We start from the raw sequence: 10,663 nt of genomic DNA, 5'->3' as shown, positions 1-10,663 counted from the left end.
TCCATACAATCTAGCCATTCCAGAATGGTTTTTTTTGTTCAGTCTTCAAATCTGTAATCGAGAATTTGTCAAAATATGTTTCGAAGCGTAGTCGCCAATTTGAAATTAGTGCCGTAAAGCACGAGAAAGCTGCCTTCTGATTGGTCATTCCATTGGTCGGTTAAAGTTCGCGCAAGGTCCGTCTGACGTGACCCGTAATGGGATGTCCTCAGATCTTTGTTTAGCGGTAGCGAGAACTAAGAACTGATTTTAATGAGATTGGGTGACAAATAAGCGTGGTAGTTTACTTGGTACCGTCTACAGAGTTAGCTTTGGCGGTCGCGCATTTCGAGAGCAGAACTAGTTTACGAGTCACCGGAAATGCTGGTATCCGGAAGTAGCGCTTCGCGAAACTTACGGGCCCCATACGGGCCCTTACGTGAAACGTGATTTTGCAAACATTATCCAATAAGGCGGAAAGTTCACTTCGGCGTTCGTGTTTGCGTATGTTCCAAAACATTCTATTTCTAGGGTTATCGGCGACGTTTTGGAATGATCTTTTGGGATTTGATAAAAGACAGATACCCGTGATCACTAATAAGCTATTTTTGAAATTCACTTCTCCGAGTAAATATCCCAAATATATATGTCAAAACATGCTGTAAATAACCCTGTGAATGGTGATTTAGTAATGTGTAAAAAATGGCGACGGTTACTATGTACCTAATTTTCAGATGTCATTTTCAGTAATTTTGCTTAGCCTAAAATGCCAGTGGGTGATATGACCAAACAGGGAATTTCACACAGTATTCAAAACTGTGAAGTGTATCTGTGTGCGTGTTGACACTGATGGCACAGCCGGATCATCCCAAGTAAGTCTAGATATCTGTCCAGATAAGTTTAAACTGGCTTCATTTCACCACGCCTATCCTTTTACGTTAAATCAAATTGGAAATTGTTAAATCAAATTGGAAATTGCGAAAGTAGTCGGTTGCGTCACGCTCATTGGGACCCTCGATCTATTGAACGGTAGTCTTACATTGTAAATGGATAGAGCTCGATTATATAATGTCTGTGGAAGCTCAATGCATAAGTTATATAGGATGCAAACCGAATTTGATGCGTGTAACTTTCTTGTTTGGTTTATTAAAGTGTTTGTTAGGCTTGCTCGCCTGTTTTTTTCCACCTCGCCTCGGTTCAACTTTCATGTCTTCAGGTTTCATTTCTAACTAGCAACTTTCCAACTGTGTTTCGCCGTAATCAGGGAAGTAATGTTTGAATCTGGTCCAGTGACATTGTTTTGATCCTACTCTCCGTTGATTGGCTACCGATTGTGTAGGCGTGTCAAGTTATGTGCATTAATTAAACGATCACCTGATTCATGTCACACCACAGTATGTATTCCTACACCTGGAATGTTTATCAATCTTGTCGTTTTTGTCTGTTTTGATATATACAACTGTTTTTGGTTAAACTATTGTAGATAAAACATGTTTTATGGTGTAGAATTTAATTACAGGCATTGACTGTGTATTTTTTTCGGTTCATTGAGGTATGAATCAAAAAGCCGATGTGCAAACTTTTGTAAGAATCCGCTACGCGTTTCGTTCTACCAAGTCGGCAGATGAGTGGTCAACGAAGTTTGATGTCCTCCATAGCTTTCTCCAGGAAGAATCCATATACTGGTGTCTCTACACCATCTTCGGAAACAAGATATAGATATGTGCGTGGATTGCCACGATACTTTGTTCTAGCATACCGATAGCAAGTATATTCTCCTGCTTCTAGATCTAGTGCTTTTCTCCTGGTTTTTGGTACTGGAGCCACTTGTAGCCCATTTTTCTGTAATAGATCCTCGTATTCCTGATGTATTTGCCGCAATTTTGAAAGTAGTTCTAGATTTGGAGATGCAACGACTCGTATTGAGTTCCAATGGATAGTCTTGTCTTCCACTAGGAAGGATTTGGTTGGCTCTATCTTGATTTGGAGGGGCTCTATTTCTGGCCGCCAGAAAGTCTTTCTTCCATGTTTGTCTTCGTCCTTTTCAAATATTCGGTCCATACTAGAAATAATACGTCGTAGCTCTTTTGTTGCCCAGACGCTTTCTTCTCGAAGAGCAACTCGGGCGCTATCTCCACTTTCTCCATAACCAAGTATGGAATACACACCTGGTTCTAATTCTGAGACTTTCTGTGTTCCATAATCTAAAATCGTATAGACTACTTTTTTACCACCCATGCTTTTTTCTTTGTAGTCCACAGCTGTTTTCTCCAGTTTGTCAATTCTTTTCTCTCGCTGTTGTCTTTGCTTTTCTAATTCTTCTCCTACAGCACAACGCCATAGATTGGATTCCTTTTCAGTTTCCTCTATTTCTCCTTGTTTTAGGGGTATTTCCTTAAGGGGGGAAGGAGACATCCTTTTTATCTGATATTGGTGAGTGGCAGACTTTGTCTAGTATGCAATAGAATGGTGCATTGGATAACTGCAAGTTCTCTATTCCACCAATATCTCGAACAGCTTCTTGTATATGGTATCCGAAGACTGGCACCGTTTTTCCACCCACGTAGAGTAGGAGTAGTCTGTTCGTCTTTCGTCCATTGTTCTCTAGCTCTACCACGGCAAACTTAGTGCACACATATACTGAACCAAATTAAAAACTTTTAATTTTAACATTTTGACCAGTTATCATTTAGGGCCCTTATTGTGTATTTAAACAGTAATGGCCACGTATTGTCTTCAGGTAACACCCGTTTTTGTGCAGGTGAATCGATCAAAATCGTGTTTTTTCACGTGCAACTGGTCACGTGACCATAATACCGCACGTGTTTTCAGCCATACTTGTTAGCAGTCATTAAAAAAACACAAGAAAACAAAAGTCTTTACGGCCATTTGTCATGCCATGCCTTTCAAATGTGCAACGTGAACGTGCCATCGGCATGTTGCAGACGGGAACGTCCGTAGCTGAGTCGCAAGGACGATGGGTTGTAGTCGACGGACTGTTTATGATTTACAGACACGTCTACAGCAAAAACGGGTACCACCGCTGATCGCCCTCGGCCAGGTCGACCACATGTGACGTCACATGCAGAGGATCGAAACCGTCTGAGAACTGCTCACCTTCAAGCACGACGGCCATACTACGGGCCGATTCTGACTCAATTACACAGACGTCAATATCTCTGATACATTTGTCCATTGTATGTCATATATGGGATTACTTTTAAAAATGTGAAGTTTTTAATTTGACTCAGTATATTTTCCAGCTGGTTGGGGTTGGGAAAGCTGCCTTCACCTGCTAGTCATCAGAAGGTGCAGTCATTTTTTCCACATTGGCACTGATCTGCTAGAGTTTTGGTAAGTATTGAGAATCGGGTACACCACCTAGCACACTCGTTGTCGTACAGATTTTCTATATTCACTATACAACCATGGATCGCTATCTGGTCTGGGGCAATGAGGGGTAGCCGCTTTTTCGGTGGTGGTAGGGTGGTGAATCTGTTTCTCCATAGTGGGCATTTCTTGCTATCGAAGCTGTGGTCTGAAGCTCGAACAGATAAAGTGCCTGAGCGAATTTCGGTGTATACTTCTCTTGGTAGTGCTGCTCTTGGCATTTTTATATATCCTGCGTACCTCAAATGGGAGTACACCTATTTGGGTGCATTCGTCTTTGTTTCTTTTCCTATACTTTGATACAATCCTGTTTCGGCACCTCTCGTTTTTCACCAAAAATAATATTTATTTTAATGCCATGTCGATCGTAGAATAGCATAATCATTTTAATGGAAGAGTGAAAAAATTCCCCTCCTGTAGTAGTAGCATTGGGGTATAAATCTGGTCCCATCGTGGGCGTACCGGTCTTAGGGTTCCAGGAGAACTATCTATACTACTGCCGGGGTCCCGTCTGTGCATTCAAAATGGTTCGGTTTCCTTGCTCTATGAGCTCTATTTATATCATGTCCGTTCCATTTTGGAAGAGGGAAATAAGAGTGTTCGCCGAAGACATTCATGTTTACTGTACCATCCTTTACTGGAGACGTGAAAATCAAAACGCTCAGGTCTGCTTGCATGACAGTGACAGCTTCGAATGAAGGGCAAGGTCATCACCGGAATAAGAAAAGACAACCCTGATCTTCTCATCGTTTTACACTAGAGACGGAATGCTATTGTTCACCTTTGGGATATTTTGGGCCACATAATCAGAAAACAGGCACACTTTTACGGAGTTTTCCAATGATTTGTATCGGAAATGTTCACTTTGAGTGGTCGGGTTGTGCAGTCGTGAACAAACAACTCCCGAAACAGTGCCACAAAATACGCTTCGAAGAGGACACTGATGGCACAACCGGATCATCCCAAGTAAGTCTAGATATCTTTCCAGATAGTTTAAACTGACTTCATTTCACCACGCTTATCCTTTTACGTTAAATAAAATATGAAGTTGCGAAAGAAGTCGGTGCGTCACGCTCATTGGGACCCTCGATTTATTGAACAGTACTCGTACATTGTAAATGGATATAGCTCGATTATATAATGTCTGTGGAAGCTCAATGCATAAGTTATATAGGATGCAAACCGAATTTGATGCGTGACTATCTTTTTTGTTTTAATAAAGTGTTTATTAATATCTCTCACTCACATGAGATTGCTTCAGTTCTGCCTTTGTAGTTGCAAAATGAATGACGTCTCGCGATTGTTTATGAATGAAAAAAAGTAGTCCCGGTGTGACAGAGGTCACGGTTATCCAATCAAAACGAATAAAACAAGATCAACCTTGTACGACACACGCGTGACATACGGATTTAGTATCTTACCACCTGTATCTTCACCACGTGGGTAATATTTGTTGTAGTTTGTTGCAAGTCACACCGGCGAAACAATGCCCTGTGACGTCAGGGGCCATCGAGTGTGCCTAAGTTCCCCCCAGTGATCTATCATCTCTACACGCAATGTCTTTGAATACGCCCAGCGGTGTTGAGAGTTTTGAATATGTGTTTACTAAATATAGCAAGCGCTAGTGTACGAAAGCAGTTTAATTTTTTTATATTTTTTATTTCGTTTATCTCGTAATTCAAGTGGCTAAAATGGTCATAAATGGGAACTTATATACATATATTATTTTGTCGGTTCATTAATTTTCATTATTGTGCACAAGAATGCAGTTTATTAGGGATATTATATTGGCGCTGAACACATCCAAATGTCGCCAGTGTTAGGGTAGATTACGAAATCGCCATCCTTAGCCATTGGATCCCCTTCACGATCAATCACCCCTTTTCGATCATTAGGGTTAGATACCCGTTTAGGGGCTATTAGATTATCCGAACTCTATCCTTAGCCCTTGGATCCCCTTTAGAATCACTACCCGTTTAGTGGCTATTATAAATTCTATAGCGGCTCCTAATATTCTTCACACAAAAACGTCGAGTAAAAATGATGAAATGGTTTTATGTCGAATACTTTGGCTACTGGAAACTGTCACCCTTGTGTCATCACTAGCCATGCTCATGCCTCCCTCGTTCCTTACTATTATCCACATCATCCTTACGGTGGTCCCTGGGGCGGTCGGGTAGCCTGGTGGTTAAAGCGTTCGCTCGTCACGCCGAAGATCCGGGTTCGATTCCCGACATGGGTACAATGTGTGAAGCCCATTTCTGGTGTCCCCCGCCGTGATATTGCTGGAATATTGCTAAAAGCGGCGTAAAACCATACTCACTCACTCACTCACTCACTCACTACGGTGGTCCCTACCACACTTTTCTGTCACAAAATCCACCCAACGAATTATTGAATACCATATCATTCATGCGTACTTATGGCAAGCCGTTTTCACATTTATTAAGGAATAACAGATATCTTCAATTGTTTTAAAGATATCGGTATTTTATTTAAAGATATCAATAATGTTTTTAAGATATCAAAAATTAATTAAAGATATCTTAAATTCATTTCTGATATCCATAATATAATAACTGATATCTGAAAATGTTACGGTGATATCAACAAATTAGTTTGTGATATCTCTAAATGTATTTAAGATATCATTTAACATTTACCATCCTACAGTACATAAATATATTAGAAATAAATTCAAGATATCTTAAATTCAATTCAAGATAGCTTGAAATAAGTTATACATATCCACAAATGCATTACAGATATCTTCAATTAGAGATATCTTTAATTCAATTCAAGATATCATTAATTCTGACCGTTACTGATATCAAAAATCCATTTAAAGATATCATTAATAATTTTGATGATATCTTTATATCAATTATTGATATCAGTTATCTAATTTAAGTAACATTATTAATGTAACATCTTTAATGATGGCAACAATTGAAGATATCAATAATTAATTATTGATATCTGTATTTAGTTTCAAGATATCAGGAATTGAATTAATGACAATCATAACAAAACATGACATTTTGATATCTTTAAATCATATTTTGATATCAATAATCGAATTTAAGATATCTTCAATTTTTTTCAAGATATCAGTAATACGCTTCACCATATCCTTAATTCATTTCGTGATATCTTCAATTTTATTGCAGATATCTACAATTATCTGCATTTAAGATATCTTTAAAACAATTCAAGATATCTTTAAAACAATTCAAGATATCTGTAATTCCGTAATAAATGTGAAAACGGCTTGCCATACGTACTCGCGAGTTCGACGTCTGACGCCGTTTTCAGTTCGCGCCATATCGGATCATTCCTAAAGTCACGAGACACCATGCCTACCCGTAACCTTCGTAAGTGTCCGTCACCTATTCGACCCTTTTCGTTCAGTTCCGTAATGTTGTAGGCATGACGAGGTAAATTTGCATTTTGTTTCACAGTGTGGACGAAGCTCTGTCGGTTAGCTGTCGGGCTGACAATCCGAAGGTCGCGAGGTCGCGTCCGACGGATTCCCACAAAAACTGGTTGCTTGTCTTTCAGACATGTGACCTACGGCAGAGTTCGTCCTCACGAGAAGTTGTGGTACTGTATTCTAAAGATGCTCCTGTTTTGAAATAATAATTTCGGAAAATGAATGTCAAAAATAGCATATCATCACTGGTAACTGTCTTTCATCAAATCCTTAATGATCATTCCAAAACGTCGCCGATAGCCCAAGTATCGTTTAGAATGTCTTTTGAAAATACGCAAACACGAACGACGAAGTGAACTTTCCGCCATATTGTATAGTTTTTACAAAATCACGTTTCACGTATACCGGTTATGAGCTGCCTATAACATCATACTCAGTTGCGATACATACATCCTTGAATTCCTCATACAGAGTAGAATCAAATGACACATGGTCCTTGTCACCAATACAAAGTGTTTAGATGAAATCAATCAAAATAATTTAGGTGTGAAAACGAACGCTGTGCTCGAAAAACTACACTTGTTTGAAATGTAAACAAAGCAAAATTCAGATTTTACGCAGTGTAGCATTTTCTTCTATTTTGAACTATCCATTCGTCTATTCATTGAATACATTGGCTCAACAATTTCAGAATATGCATGGGAAGAGAATCGTATGAAGAATTAGGGAACTAAAAATAGATACATTGCAATGGTTGATATTTTCAACAGAAATTGTCAAAGTTTCCGTCCTATACGTGAGACGCCATGACTGGCGCAAAATCACGCACAAAGACAACGGTATTTATCGGTATTTCTGACTATTTCCGTAGGTTTAAATAAAAAAGAGAAACTCCTTTTGAGGATGATGCCCACGTCTGTCATGTTCAGTATGATGGAAAGCAGTTTTCTAAGAACGCATACCATAAGACCCCATACCATCTTTCCAACGATCTTGAAAATTATCAACATAATCACTTAACACAGGTTTGATTTATGTAAATAGTTACTAAATACCATCCATGTTTAAAAGAAAATCGACACCTGATCGCACCAAGGTACAATCTTAGACTACATTACTACTGAAGTATTATTTGTAACACTTTGAAAATGAATGTCACCTTCATACTGCTGTCACTCAGCTACAACATTGTTAAACGTTAGAAGTGATGACTGGGTGAATGAATAGAAACCATCCATTATGATTCCGCCAATCTGTTGAGTAACGGACATTGACTTATTTCGTTGATATTGATAATGTGTATTGAACATCGGCCATGGTTTATTGCTATTCTATTCCAATTTCAATGTTTTCAACAGAGGTTTCATCATGTTAAACGTAATCTCCCAATAAATATATTGCAACCACATACGAGTCGCACAACACATTTCTTTTTTTGTCAGAAGAGTCACATCATATATATTACGAGTTATTCCTTATTCCTCAAATGAAACACCAACCCACTTTAAACATAAACATTTTTGACGTCATGGAATGGAAAGACAAAGTTAGGATTTTTTTCAATGCGACATTTACATTGTATGCGTGGCTCTACATATGTGGACATATATAAACGTCCTACATTATCTCGTTCAAATACCTGAGAATATTTTATTCGCACAAAGTTTTCCGACAATAAATATTTTTCTCACATAGCACAATTTGGGGGTGTATTCGAAAACGTGCGAAATGTTCAGGCAAAGAATACGCAAGACTGTTTACTATCATTTCTCTTACATATTGATATCATGTACGTAAAATGTATGAAGACAATAATTTTGGAAATTCAACTTCCTACAATTAAGTACAATTTAAAGTTTGAAGTCTTTCCTGTACCAGATGGTGGCATATCTAACAAAATGTTGGTAGTTTGTGACGTTCCTCAGTAGAGGCTTTTGTAGAAGGGTAGTGCTTCGTCTAAAAATAGCGACCAATGAAAAATTACATAACATAGTGTATGTTTAATATTTCGAAGGCGCTCACAGCCATCGTCTCATTGGCCTGTACCGGCTCCTATATCGTGATATTAGAGACGGGGCCAAGCTTAGGGCCTGTGCCGGCTCATAGCTTGTCGCAAGTTGACGACGCGCATAGGTAGCCGGAAACCTGTTTATATCGATTCCTAGCTTGGCGCAAGTTGACGACGTGCATAGGAGTCGAGAACAAGCTTAAGCGTTTCTAATGTTGGCCTGTATCCTAAGCTGGTTCCCGGCTCCGTATGCGCGTCGTCAACTTGCGCCAAGCTAGGAGCCGGTACAGGCCAAAATTGAAAACACTCAGCGTGTTTATTTGACGTCACATCCGGTGATTTTCCAAAATGGCTACGCTAATGCCGATTCAGGGTGAGGGACACACATGTGAAAAGCGTGTCATCTTGCGTTTGCTGTGGTAAACCAAAATCTGATGGCGGGCAATTTTATAGGGTGGAAACTAGACCAACAAAATCAGCTGACAACAGTCTCGCTAATCTTTTGGAGCGCTGCGAAGTGGTTCAAGGGTTGAATTCGAAGAGAGGACAGAAAATTTAAAAAAAACGTATTTCTGAAATTCGATGATTTTGTTTGCGATTGTATATTCCCATAAACCTAAAACAATTAGATCATGCCCGATAAATGGTTAAAATAGCTGCAAAGTTATTATTGTTGACATATTTATTTACAAGAATTCACTTCTATATTTTTGCGGATTTACACAAAGTGTGCATTCCGGCTTTTTCGTTTGCAAATAACTCCATAAACTAAATTATTGAAGTCAATTCTTAAATAATCTGTGTTCCATTGACATAAAATAGAAAGCTATCACATTTCATGGGTAGTTGCCAAACTATTGGTACCCATATGTTTATGTTGTATTTGCTTGAAAATGTAAAGGGCAACTTCTACCACACCACCACTGCACAATGTAACTGTCACGGTCGCTATTCTAAGATGCGTCGTAAATCACACAGGACAACAAACTCCTAAGAACAGTTAACGTAAATTTTACATAAAAAGTAAAGCAATCGTTTGATTTATGATTGATTGATTGATTGATTGATTGATTGATCTTTGAAGATTTTATAGATTTTCGGCAACGAGGTCCATTTACACCTTGAAGGCTTTCAAAATTCCTAAAAACGTTATGAAGTAGAGAACCTGCCAGAGGGACATATGTGTCCCTCCTCTTCAACCCTCACTTTGAAACCGAATAAAATTCAAACTGCACCACGCACAGATACACTTCGCAGTTTTGAATACTGTGGGAAATTCCCTGTTTGGTCATATAATCCACTGGCATTTTTGGCCAAGCAAAATTACTGAACATGACCTCTGAAAATTAGGTACATAGTAAATGTCGCCATTTTTTTACACATTGCGTTATTTACAGCATATATGTTTTGAAATAATAATTTCGGATATTTACTCGGAGAAATTAATTTCAAAAATAGCATATTAGTAATCACGGGTATCTGTCTTTGATCAAATCACCAATGATCATTTCAAAACGTCCCCGATAGCCCTAGAATCGTTTAGAATGTCTTGGAAAATACGCAACACGAACGACGAAATGAACTTTCTGCCATATTGGATAGTGTTTAGAAAATCACGTTTCACGTATACCGGATATGAGATGCCTGTAACATCATACTCAGTTGCGATACATACATACTTAAAGGGGCACTGATCTAACGCCATTCCCCGGACTGGTTGTTGCTTTTGTTATTGTTTTTTCCCCCGTGAGTACCCGGATGATACGCAACGCAACTGAGCGTGACCAGAGACTGGGCTACCGTCTGCAAGGACAGCTAAATAAACTTGGAGGCTGGAGGCAATATTTGTTTTA

The sequence above is a fragment of the Haliotis cracherodii genome, unplaced genomic scaffold, assembly GCF_022045235.1.
Source record: "Haliotis cracherodii isolate W230 unplaced genomic scaffold, xgHalCrac1.p SCAF_6, whole genome shotgun sequence".
NCBI lineage: Eukaryota > Metazoa > Mollusca > Gastropoda > Lepetellida > Haliotidae > Haliotis > Haliotis cracherodii.
Note: the sequence above shows the minus strand (reverse complement) of the source record.